The 12,866-nt window shown below is 32.3% G+C and overlaps 2 long non-coding RNA genes and 1 pseudogene across 4 annotated transcripts; 1 reads left to right on the top strand and 2 right to left on the bottom strand.

Annotated features, from left to right (window-relative positions):
* The first annotated feature begins 160 nt into the window (after window positions 1–160).
* On the top strand, window positions 161–1,721 carry LOC135144158 (uncharacterized). Of its 3 annotated transcripts, XR_010283010.1 has the most exons (3): window positions 161–613; window positions 672–924; window positions 973–1,721. It is a non-coding gene; the product is annotated as an uncharacterized LOC135144158 (long non-coding RNA). The 3 variants fall into 3 exon arrangements; XR_010283008.1 differs by having other exon boundaries at window positions 672–1,721; XR_010283009.1 differs by having other exon boundaries at window positions 161–608; window positions 672–1,721.
* LOC135144159 (uncharacterized) lies at window positions 1,283–2,196 on the bottom strand. Its single transcript, XR_010283011.1, has 2 exons — window positions 2,047–2,196; window positions 1,283–1,994 (listed from the first exon to the last, which is right to left on the bottom strand). It is a non-coding gene; the product is annotated as an uncharacterized LOC135144159 (long non-coding RNA).
* Window positions 2,197–10,801: 8,605 nt separating this feature from the next.
* Window positions 10,802–12,621, bottom strand: LOC135144169 (fatty acyl-CoA reductase 1-like; annotated as a pseudogene).
* Window positions 12,622–12,866: the final 245 nt, after the last annotated feature.

Raw genomic sequence — 12,866 nt, forward strand, 5'->3', positions numbered from 1 at the left:
CGTTCATTGACTATATTATACATTACCTTTTTTACGTGGCCATAGGGATTTTTTTTATTAATAATCATTACAATAGTAATAATAATTATTTATTTACATTTATTTTTTTAGTTTCTAATGTTCAGACGTTTATGAACATTGTATATTAGTTATAGTCATAAATTGCCATTTTCGTTCCCGGTTCCTAATTTAAATTCATACTACTGGAATTAATCTGTCGGGAAAACTTATGTTCTTAGTTAATTCCATAAATAGTATAGCATGTACTCCTAGTATTTGATACAGAACATAGAACTGTGCTGGAACCATGATTCAAAGATCCAACGGAATTAAGATCCAGTCGAGACAATGTGAATGGTGAACGAGTGAACGAGTGAACGAAATGAACGAAAGAACGACCAGTTTGCGTTGGGAACGATTTCGGTCACTCGTTCATTCGAACGACCCGTTCAATTTGATTCGTTCGTTCGCGAACGACACATCTCTAAGAGGAATACACTTGTGTTCGGATGCTGATACACGATGATTGCGTTTTAAAAGAATAAACTGCTAAATTCTGCGTTTGGTTTCTTTTTCCTAAAACTGTGCTGACAAATGAAATCCAAAAAGTGAGGTTAAGTTTGTCGAAACCAATGAACACGGTAATTATTTAAAAAATTACATTTTTATAGGTACCCTGAAGGTAAAAATTGTGAAAAATCACGTAATGGACAATGGCAGAGCAAGTCTTATCACAGTTAACGAACACTATGAGTACCTAATGAGTTTTTGCAGTAAATAATTTTGCCAAAGTTGTGATCCCGCGAAAGTTCTGTTTGTAAATTGTAAGGAATCGTCAAAATATTGGTGCAGACATGGTTTGTGACCGGTGCTTTTCTCTTGAAAAAACACAACTGAAAGCCTTGATCTTCATCCCTACAATAGGTGAAAACTGCTATATCCAAACATTACCTTCAGCTTTGCAGTTTCTAGATATCTGAAACATGCCAGATCTGCATAACAGGAATGTCAAAGAGGTTCTACCCAAAACACGCCCACATGGCCATCCTAATATCAAGATTTTTCAAAATTTCTATAACAAAAAAGATGAAAAAAACCAATAAAATTTCAGGAGCATAGTGTTAAGAGTTCTGTAGATGATTATGAGATCTCTTGAAACAACAGAATGTTTAATAAAGATTTTTAACTTTCCTAATAGTAAAATTACAATTATTACTAAACAGTATGTTGAAGTAAGTTTTAAATTAAGAAAATGCAACTAACACCGAAAGAAAAATGAAAGTTACTGAAAATAAAAAACTTTATTGCAGTACCTACATACACTAATTTTGTTTATTGATCACATTCATTTACTTGAAAAAGTATCAGGCCTATGAATCGTCGTCTGGAAACAGCTAACCACACACCAACCTTCATTGCGTGTGATGGTGTTTCTTCAAAAGCGTGAGTATTTTCTATACACCAAATTCTGAAGTTCTGTCAGTTGACATAATAGCCTAACAGATGAAACCAGGCTTCATCAGAAAAGAACGACAAATCGAGAATCCCGTTATCGTCCATATCAGCTTGAAACCAACTACAATACCCAACGCGGCAAGGAAAATCAGCTGGTTGCAGCTCCTGAACCAACAAAATCTTGTATGGATGCATATGTAACTTCTCTTTTACGATTTTCTGACATGGGCTGTATGGTACTCCGGACAGTAAAGATTTTTGACAAAGCTTTATTCGGACTTTGTTCCATTCTCATCCTTAAATCTTCAACAACGTCTTCACTAACTTGAGGTCTCCCCGTCGGTTTTCACTTAGAAATGCTACCAGTGTCGTTAAATCTGGCCATAATTCGCCATATAGCGTCTTCAAAGATTCTTCATCAATGACAACAGAACATTTCACTAGATACTCGTTTTTAGACGCCTCCACAGAGTACACTCCATCCCCATCCTCATTTAACACCCCATTACGGTAATAGGCATGATGATTGCGCCAAAGAACTAAAAAAATCATTTGTAACACTAACCATAGTTATTCCTCTCTGTTCATTACCTGAGATTATTCCACAATGATCTGTAGTTTTGATAAAAACTGTTTTTTGAGACACTTATTAAAGTTCTAACAATGGGGAAGACAGCAAAAATGAAAACAAGACAAGTCAATTAACGCACAAAGTGAGGGAAAACGTACCAGTACAAACGAAAAAATTATTGACATCTGACAGAATTAATAATGTCTGTGCTAATCAGCGTTGCCACGCCGTTTTACTTTCTATCGGTAGATTTCTTGGATAATTTTCGGTAAATTTCGGCATTTTTTCGGTAGATCGGTTTTTTGTGATAGAAAAGGTATTACACATAAATAATAGGTACGTTTTTTTTTTATCATATATGAAGAAGGTAGAAATATTTTGTTATTAAAAAGAAACAAATAAAAAACAAATATTAACATAGATCATTTAAAAAAATATATCTATGAGTAAACATGCTAAAGGTAGTAGGAACATTTTGTTAAAAATAAAAACACAATGAAACTATAATATTCCCCTTAATTATTGCCTCAGGTGCTGAACTGTTTCGGGGATATACTGAATTTTGTCTAACTAATTAAAAAAAAAATCCCCTTTTAATTATAACGCGCTTAAAAAGAATAGATATTTGGCGCTATCTGTAAAAATGTATAGTGGTTACGCTGGTGCGTAATAGAGGGAACTAAACAAATCCGCAGAACTAAATCTATACTGAAAAAAATATTAAGAAATAAAATTATATAAAAAAAATTATTGAAAATTTATAAATACATTAAAAATAAATTCTTGAATTATCGTAGACTTTTCGGTAGATTTTGTGTTTCAATCGGTAGATCGGTAGACAGAGCCCAAAATCGGTAGATCTACCGAAAATTCGGTAGAAGTGGCAACACTGGTGCAATGTCAACTAATGTGGCGCTAAAAATAAAAATTCCAATATTAGTGTAATCCTTTCCACAAAACTGAAAAAGGCGGCACAAAATGTCACCAAAATCATGCCCTTCTTCGACTACAATATTTTATAATGACCCTGTATAAGGGTTAATATTGTTGTTGGCTTAATTTCTACACTTTCTGCTCGCATTAGTTTACCATGCGGTTCTTTGGAAGAAGACATGTTATCATATCTATAATACATTATCACAGCGTTGTCTAAATATCCGTAGGAGTTGTTGTTGAAGTTACCTTAAAGTTGGCAAGCCTGTAATACAATTCGTAAAGGTAGCTAAAAATTTGCTTTAGGCAACCAATAATACAGTTTGGGTTATATCCCTACGAGAGCAGAGAATGAGGGTATATTGTGTACATATCATTGATCTAATAAAGGAGTGGATGGAGCCTTGTATACGTTTCCATACGCGAGCGAGTGTAATCAACACAAGAAAGAAATAGCAAGAGTTGTTATGGCATCAGTGGGAAAAGGACGGCTGACCACTAGCACGTGCTGGGTGGCAAAAAACGCTTCATTTGAACGGGAATTAATACGTTTTCTTACGAATTTGTTCAAACAATCAATTATAACAAACGTTTGTTAATGAAAACTATATTTTTACAGTTTACATTAAAATTATGTGAAATATTAAACAACAAAAATCATGTTAAGTGGTGGAGATAGTCTTTTAATAAAATAAAATGTATACACAATCTACAATATATTACGAATTCAGTTAATACAATAATCTTCTACAAGTTAACTAATTTTGTAGTGTATGTTCATTGGTAAATCTGAAATTTTTAGGATAAAATTAATTAAACTTTCGATAAAAGTGACAGGGTGCCTAATTAAATTGAACATATTAAAGAGGGTGGAATTTTCTAGCAAAATCTATTTTCTAAATCCACGTACAAATAACTAAAACAATAATCAATAGATATAAAATTCCCTCTTTTTGTAGCAACAATCCATTTTTTTCGTAATTCGGAATGTTTAGGAAATCTAACAAAATTTTTAAATTATAATTACGAAATCCTTCGTCTCTATATGTGATTATTGCCTATGAAATGAAACAGGATTGCTTTCTTTGCACGTTCTTTGCAATTATACGCACAACACGATTTCACGATGTTTAACAAATAGTTCGATAAAATACAACTTAAGAAGACTGTAGTCATTTAAATACGGTAACTTGAGCCTAAAAAGCGTAAATTTGCAAAAATACACCTTTAAACACCATGCGACAGCACGAAAGAAACCGCCAGAAACACAGTGCTCTGCAGCTTCGCGTCAATGTTTTGCCACCCAGAGAGCCCTATCTCTGCCCCACTGTGTTGGCAACGCGCGTCTCTCTCTAAGTTACTTCCATATAATATTATTTCTATGGTACATATCATCAAAAATGACAGATGTCAGAAATTATTGACTTATAAACGTTAAATTTGCTAGTAATGCAAGTGTGAAATGAGAAATACGGAATGCGTAGCAAAATGGGCAATGAGAAATGTAAAATGAGTAATGAGAAATGATCAATGCGAAATAAGAAATGATTTATGAGAAACGAGAAATGCGAAAAGTGAAATGTGGAATGCGAAGCGAAATAGGAAATAAAAAATGCGTAATGAGAAATTCGAACTGCGAAATGGGAAATGCGGAATGCAAAATGAGAAATGAGAAATCGAGAATGTGAAAGGTAAAGCAAAATGTGAAATGAGGGATTCGAAAAAGAAATCCGAAATCCGAAATGTAAAATGAGAAATGCGAAGTGCCAGCTGCGAAACTGGAAATGGGAAATGTAGAATGTGAAGCGAAATGGGAAATGCTAAATGAGAAATTCAGATGTGAAATAAGAAATGAGAAGAAAGAGGAAATGATAAATGAAAAATGTGAGAAATGTTTGGATTGAGAAATATGGATTATGAAATGAGAAATATAAAATAGGAAATTGTAATGCAAAATGTGAGAATTATGAAATAAGAAATGATGAATGAGGAATGTGGAATGAGAAATATGAGTCATGAAACGAGAAAAGTGAGGAATCAGAAGAAATAAAAAATATGGGAAACAACAAATCTGAGAAATGAGAGAGATGAAATGAGAAGTAACACGAAGTGAGAAATGCGATATGTGAAATGAGAAATGAAAAATATGGACAATGAGAAATGGGAAATGATAAATGAGAAATATGAGAAATTAGGATGGTGAGAAATGTGAGAAACGATGAATGTGAGAAATGAGAAAGATGAAATGAGAAGAAATGAAAAATGACACGAAATGAGGAATGAGATATGTGAAATGGGAACTGAAGAATGAGAAGAAATGAAAAATGAGACACGACACGAAGTGAGAAATGTGAACTATGAAATGAGAAATGAGAACTGCGAAATGAATAATAAACGAGAAATAAGAAATATGAGAAAGATGAAATGAGAAGAAATGAAAAATGAGAAATATGAATTATGAAATGAAAAATAACACGAAGTGTGAAATAAGAACTGAGAAATGAATAATAAACGAAAAATGAGAAATACGAGATGTTAGGATGATGAGAAATGCTAGAAACGATAAATGTGAGAAATGAGAACTGAGAAATGAATAATAAATGAAAAATGAGAAATATGAATTATGAAATAAGAAATGACACCAAGTGAGAAATAAGAAATGTGAAATATGAAATATAAAATAAGAAATAAGAACTGAGAAATGAATAATAAACGAAATATGAGAAATACGAGATGTTAGGATGATGAGAAATGTTAGAAACGACAAATGTGAGAAATGAGGACTGAGAAATGAATAATAAATGAAAAATGAGAAATATGAATTATGAAATGAGAAATGACACGAAGTGAGAAATGAGAAATGTGAAATATGAAATGAGAGCTGGAAAATGAATAATAAATGAAAAATGAGAAATATGAGAAATAAGAAAGATACAATGAGGGGGAATGAAAAATGAGAAATGTGAAATGAGAACTGAGAAATGAATAATAAATGAAAAATGAGAAATATGAATTATGAAATGGGAAATGACACATTGTGAGAAATGAGAAATGTGAAATATGACACGAAGTGAAAATGAGATATGTTAAATGAGAAACGGGAAATGTGATATGAGAACTGAGAAATGAATAAATAAATGAAAAATGAGAAATATGAATTGTGAAATGAGAAACGACACTATGTGAGAAATGAGAAATGTGAAATATGACACGAAGTGAAAATGAGATATGTTAAATGAGAAACGGGAAATGTGATATGAGAACTGAGAAATGAATAATAAATGAAAAATGAGAAATATGAATTGTGAAATGAGAAATGACACTATGTGAGAAATGAGAAGTGTGAAATATGACACGAAGTGAAAATGAGATATGTTAAATGAGAAATGAAAAATGGGAAATGTTAAATGAGAACTGAGAAATGAATAATAAATCAAAAATGAGAAATATGAATTATGAAATGGGAAATGACACGTTGTGAGAAATGAGAAATGTGAAATATCAAATGAGTAATGTGAAATATGAAATGAGAAATATGTGAAATTAGGATGGTGAGAAATGTGAGAAATGAGAAAGATACAATGAGAAGAAATGAAAAATGAGAAATATGAATTATGAAATGAGAAATGACACGATGTGAGAAATGAGAAATGTGAAATATGACAAGAAGTGAAAATGAGATATGTTAAATGAGAAATGGGAAATGTGAAATGAGAATTGAGAAATGAATAATAAATGAAAAATGAGAAATATGAATTATGAAATGGGAAATGACACATTGTGAGAAATGAGAAATGTGAAATATGACACGAAGTGAAAATGAGATATGTTATATGAGAAATGAGAAATGGGAAATGAATAATGAGAAAAAATGAAAAATGAGAAATGTAGATTATGAAATGAGAAATGACACGAACTGAGAAATGATAAATGTGAAATATCGAATGAGTAATGTGAAATATGAAATGAGAAATGAGAACTGGGAAATGAATAATAAATGAAAAATGAGAAATATGAAATCAGAAACATGAGAAACGAGAAAGATACAATGAGAAGGAATGAAAAATGAGAAATATGAATTATGAAATGAGAAATGACACGATGTGAGAAATGAGAAATGTGAAATATGACACGAAGTGAAAATGAGATATGTTAAATGAGAAATGAAAAATGGGAAATGTGAAATGAGAACTGAGAAATGAATAATAACTGAAAAATGAGAAATATGAGTTATCAAATGAGAAATGACACGTTGTGAAAAATGAGAGATGTGAAATATAACACGAAGTGAAAATGAGATATGTTAAATGAGAAATGAGAAATGGGAAATAAATAATGAGAAAAAATGAAAAATGAGAAATGTAAAGTATGAAATAAGAAATAACACGAAGTGAGAAATGGGAAATGAGAACTGGGAAATGAATAATAAATGAAAAATGAGAAATGTGAGAAATGAGAAAGATACAGTGAGAAGGAATGAAAAATGGAAATATGAATTATGAAATGAGAAATGACACGATGTGAGAAATGACAAATGTGAAATGAGAACTGAGAAATGAATAAAAAATGAAAAATGAGAAATATGAATTATGAAATGGGAAATGATACATTGTGAGAAATGAGAAATGTGAAATATGACACGAAGTGAAAATGAGATATGTTAATTGAGAAATGGGAAATGTGAAATGAGAACTGAGAAATGAATTATAAATGAAAAATAAGAAATATGAATTATGAAATTGGAAATGACGGTATGTGAGAAATGAGAAATATGAAATATGACACGTAGTGAAAATGAGATATGTTAAATGAAAAATGAGAAATGGGAAATAAATAATGAGAAAAAATGAAAAATGAGAAATGTAAATTATGAAATGAGAAATAACACGAAGTGAGAAATGATGAATGTGAAATATCAAATGAGTAATGTGAAATATGAAATGAGAAATGAGAACTGGGAAATGAATAATAAATGAAAAATGAGAAATATGAAATGAGAAATATGAGAAATGAGAAAGATACAATGAGGGGGAATGAAAAATGAAAAATGAGAAATGTGAAATGAGAACTGAGAAATGAATAATAAATGAAAAATGAGAAATATGAATTATGAAATGGGAAATGACACATTGTAAGAAATGAGAAATATGAAATATGACACGAAGTGAAAATGAGATATGTTAAATGAGAAATGGGAAATGAATAATGAGAAAAAATGAAAAATGAGAAATGTAAATTATGAAATGAGAAATGACACGAAGTGAGAAATGATAAATGTGAAATATCAAACGAGAAATGTGAAATGTGAAATGAGCACTGAGAAATGACAGGAAGTGAAAATGAGATATGTTAAATGAAAAATGAGAAATAACACGAAGTGAGAAGTGATGAATGTGAAATGTCAAATGAGTAATGTGAAATATGAAATGAGAAATGAGAACTGGGAAATGAATAATAAATGAAAAAGAGAAATATGAAATGAGAAATATGAGAAATTAGGATGGTAAGAAATGTGAGAAATGAGAAAGATACAATGAGAAGGAATGAAAAATGAGAAATATGAAATGAGAAATGTGAGAATGAGAAAAAATAAATGATAAGTGTGAAAAATGAGAAACGTGAGAAATGAAAAGTCTGAGAAATAAGAAATGTAAGAAATATGAAATAAGAAGAAATGAGAAATAACACGAAGTGAGGAATGAGAAGTGAGAAATGAATAATGAGAAGAAATAAAAAATGAGAAATGATACGAAGTGGGAAATAAGAACTGAGAAATGAATAATAAACGAAAAATGAGAAATATGAGAATGATGAGAGATGTGAGAAACGAAAAATGTGAGAAAAGAAGAAATGAAAAATGAGAAATATGAATTATGAAATGTGAAATGACCCGAAGTGAGAAATGAGAAATATGAAATGAGACCTGAGAAGTGAATAATAAATGAAAAATGAGAAATATGAAATAAGAAGACATGAGTAATTTTCACTTCCTGTCAATGAGGTACCTATGTGAAATGAGAAATGAGAAATGGGAAATGAATAATGAGATCAAATGAAAAATGAGAAATGTGAATTATGAAATGAGAATGACACGAAGTGGGAAATGATAAATGTGAAATATCAAATGAGTAATGTGAAATATGAAATGAGAAATGAGAACTGAGAAATGAATAATAAATGAAAAATGAGAAAAAATAAATGATAAGTGTGAAAAGTGAAAAACGTGAGAAATGAAAACTGAAAATAGGAAATGTAAGAAATATGAAATAAGAAATGAGAAATGATACGAAGTGAAAATGAGATGTTAAATTAGAAATATGAGTTATGAAATGAGAAATGACACGAAGCGAGAAATGAGAAATGTGAAATATGAAATCAGAGCTGGGAAATGAATAATAAATGGTAGAAGAGAAATATGAAGTGAAAAATGTGACAAATTACAAAAAATAAATGATAAGTGTGAAAAATGAGAAACGTGAGAAATGAAACCTGAGAAATAAGAAATGTAAGAAATATGAACTAAGAAGTAATGAGAAATGACACGAAGTGAAAGTGAGAAATATGAAATATAAAATGAGAAATGAAAAGGGTGATAAATGTGAAATATGAAATGAAAAATGGGAAATTAAAAATGACAAAGAATGACAAATGAGAAATATGAAATGAAAAATGTGGGAAGTAGGAAACGTGAGAAATAAGAAAACTGAGAAACGAGAAATGTGAGTGATGAGAAATATGAAATGAGAATAAATGAAAAATCAGGAGAAATGAGAAATGGGAAGAAAAGAGGTGTGAGAAGAATTGAGAAATGACAAGAAATGAAAAATGTGAGGAATGAGAAATGGGAAAAATCGTAAGAAATCATAAATTTGAGAAATGCAAAACCAAGAAACGAGAAATGTGGGAAATAGAAGAAATCAGAAATATGAAATTAGGAAGGTGAGATATGAAATGAAAAAAAAAGAGAAATGCGAATTATAAAATGCGGAATGAGAAATGATATTTAAGAAATTAGAAAGGTGAAATGCAAAATCAGAAGTGAGAAATGAGAAATACGAAATGAAAAGCGAAATACTTATAACAGATTCGGATAATAATAAAATACGTAGTGAATAGCTACTTTAATGCATTTTCGACTGTTATTTATTTCTGTGTCAATTTTTATTATAGACAGTTAATCACCGAAACTACTAGACCGATTATATTCTCTAATTTTACATGTTTTAGGAATATCGTATAGATGCTAAAACGCTAACCAAACGTTGTCTAATTATCCCCACCACAAATGTGATTACGTCATCTAAAAATTTTGCACGGTAAATGTCATAAATTTTATACAATAACATACTCATACGTCTTGACTTTTTAACCTGAAAATGAGACTTTTTAACTTTCAAACTGCAAAACCGGAAGCTCTGAAATTCGTTCGACGTTACTTTAAGTAACCTCAGACGAATTATTTGTAAAATTCAATGCCAAAAAACTCACTTTGCTTCTTTCACTGCTTACACATGCGAACAGACCTAGGGTTAATTTTATATCGTAAGTACAATGCAAATCAATGTTTTGGAGGCGGATGTTATAAGGTCGCGCTTTACATACAAAGAAGTGTGATAATCAAAATTCGCTGATGTTACATTTCACTTTTTTCTGATTAGTCTTTTTGAATAATTCAAAATATTTAAATTTACTGTGACAGTTCTAATCATCAGCCTTGCTTTTTTGTTCACCTGCTATGTAAACAGGAAGTTAAAAACTACTTTGGTACTTTTAAGTACAACAATATGAAAAAAAAATCAAAATACTTTACTATAAAAAAATAAACTTTAATTTGATCGAAAATATACAGTTCCAAATACCCACACTCTACAGTAACAAAAATTAATTGGTCATTAAATGTACAATTACCTCATTATTATTACTAAGTACACTAGACATAATGTCTAGTTTAACAATGAGGACCCAAAACAATCCCACATACCACAAGAAATTAACAACTTTCGCCAAAACCCACAACCTTTGCATATGTGTCTTGGCATCTTCGTAGTCTTCGATTTCTTTTAAAAGATACCTTTTAGCGCCGATTATCGCCTGTTTATTAAACTCATAAATCTGAGTCGTTTCGTCTTTATACGAAAAACTGTCAACATCTTCAGGGAGTATATCCGTTTTTAAATCGTAAAATTTATTGTTGATGAACGTCCACTGATTGGTGCTAAAATAAGCCAGAGCTAACATCGCCACGTGGATCTTCCTCTGGATTTTGACCAACCTGCGACACACACATCAAACAACCCGGAATCAAAACTGTGCACCTACTTACATGGGTTGTTTTCCAGCTAACTTAAGCAACCCATCGATGACCAAAGCCGGAAGGAGATGGTAAAACAGCATCTGGACGAAATAATAGTAATAGCACTTCGTCATTCTCGGATTCGGGTACCATAAGACATTGTTAAAGGGGTTCCTCCACCAGATTTTCTTGTTTATGGAGAGCAATCTTACTAAATTGAGTGATTTGATGTCGTTGTTGCTGCCGTTGTAGAAGGAGGTTGTTAGTCGTTGGTTTGGGTTTCTGCAAATTGTGGTGTAGGAATTGAAGAGGGTTTTTGTTTGGGTTTACTTGAATGTGGCTTGTTTCCATGAAGATATGATCATTGCTTTGACGGTCATGTCGACTGGGACACAGTCGGTGATGGTGTTGCCGTCACAATATATTGTTCGAATTATACCTTTTCCGGAACCTACCATGAGACCTATGGGACCGTTGAAGTTGTCGATCCAGCCTGGCATGGGTTCTTGGGCAGTGTGGACAACTACGAAGAGGTTATTCGTATTATTAGTACAACATAATACTCACCAATAGATGGGCGGTAGACAACCACCGGTATTTTCCCGTCGCACAAGTCGTACACAACATGCTCACCCAGGGATTTTGCGAACGTATAAGTATTTGGTTGTGGATGTATATATTTTTCCGTAATCACATTCATTGTATGTTTATTCCTCTTTTCAACGATCTCTATAGTCTTCTCCCAGTCGGCAATCGCCGGATGCAACTTCTCTTCAACCACTTTCCGGTCAGTGTTACAATAAGTAGTCGAAACGTGAACCAGAACATCCAAATTCTTCATTTATAGAGCCAACTTAGCAACCTCTCTGGTCCCCCGGATGTTCATAATAACAGCATCAGTTAAACTATCACCAAAACGTACTGACGTCGCTCCATGAAAAACCACATTCACTTCATCGATCAACACTTGTCGTTCTTGAAGATTTAACCCCAAATCCAGCTCCCGCACATCGCCAACGACGACCTTAATTTTGTTCAGAGAGTCAGGGTTTGTCGATTTGAGTACGTCGAAGAGCTAAACACGGATTAGAAAAGGGAAACTGTTGAAGGGGCGACTTACTGGTAAATCGGTGATGGTTTTGATTCTATTCTCGGGAGCTAGACCCTTTTTTTCTCGCAAGAGCAAGTAGATGGTCTTCAGGTCTGGACACGATCGAAGGAGCTTCTCGACGAGGACTTTCCCGATGAAACCGCTTCCGCCGGTTATGAAGATGGTTTTGTTGCGGTAGAATTCGGGAATTGTGGTTTTTTTCATGGTTTTGGGTTTTTGGGGCGATTTTGGTGCGGGTGTGGTTTGTTAGAGACTTTGTCTCAGTTGGGAACGTTGGAGCTTAAACGTGGATCGATTTGGCCCGTGCAAGGTGTTCTCAGCTGATGAGGTCAATGTTAGCACCTTTACATAACATGAAAGTTTAATTAGTTTATTGTTAGAATTTTCGGTCGGTGATAGCAGGTGAAAGGCTGTTGTTACTGGATATAACAGGTTGACTGAAGGTAGTGTACAGGTGCACAGGAGCATGACGTAGGTTCGACAACACACTGTATAACCTTAAT

This window comes from Zophobas morio, unplaced genomic scaffold, assembly GCF_036711695.1.
Source record: "Zophobas morio isolate AGI-343-1 ecotype UQ-CSIRO unplaced genomic scaffold, CSIRO_AGI_Zmor_V1 ptg000084l, whole genome shotgun sequence".
Lineage (NCBI taxonomy): Eukaryota > Metazoa > Arthropoda > Insecta > Coleoptera > Tenebrionidae > Zophobas > Zophobas morio.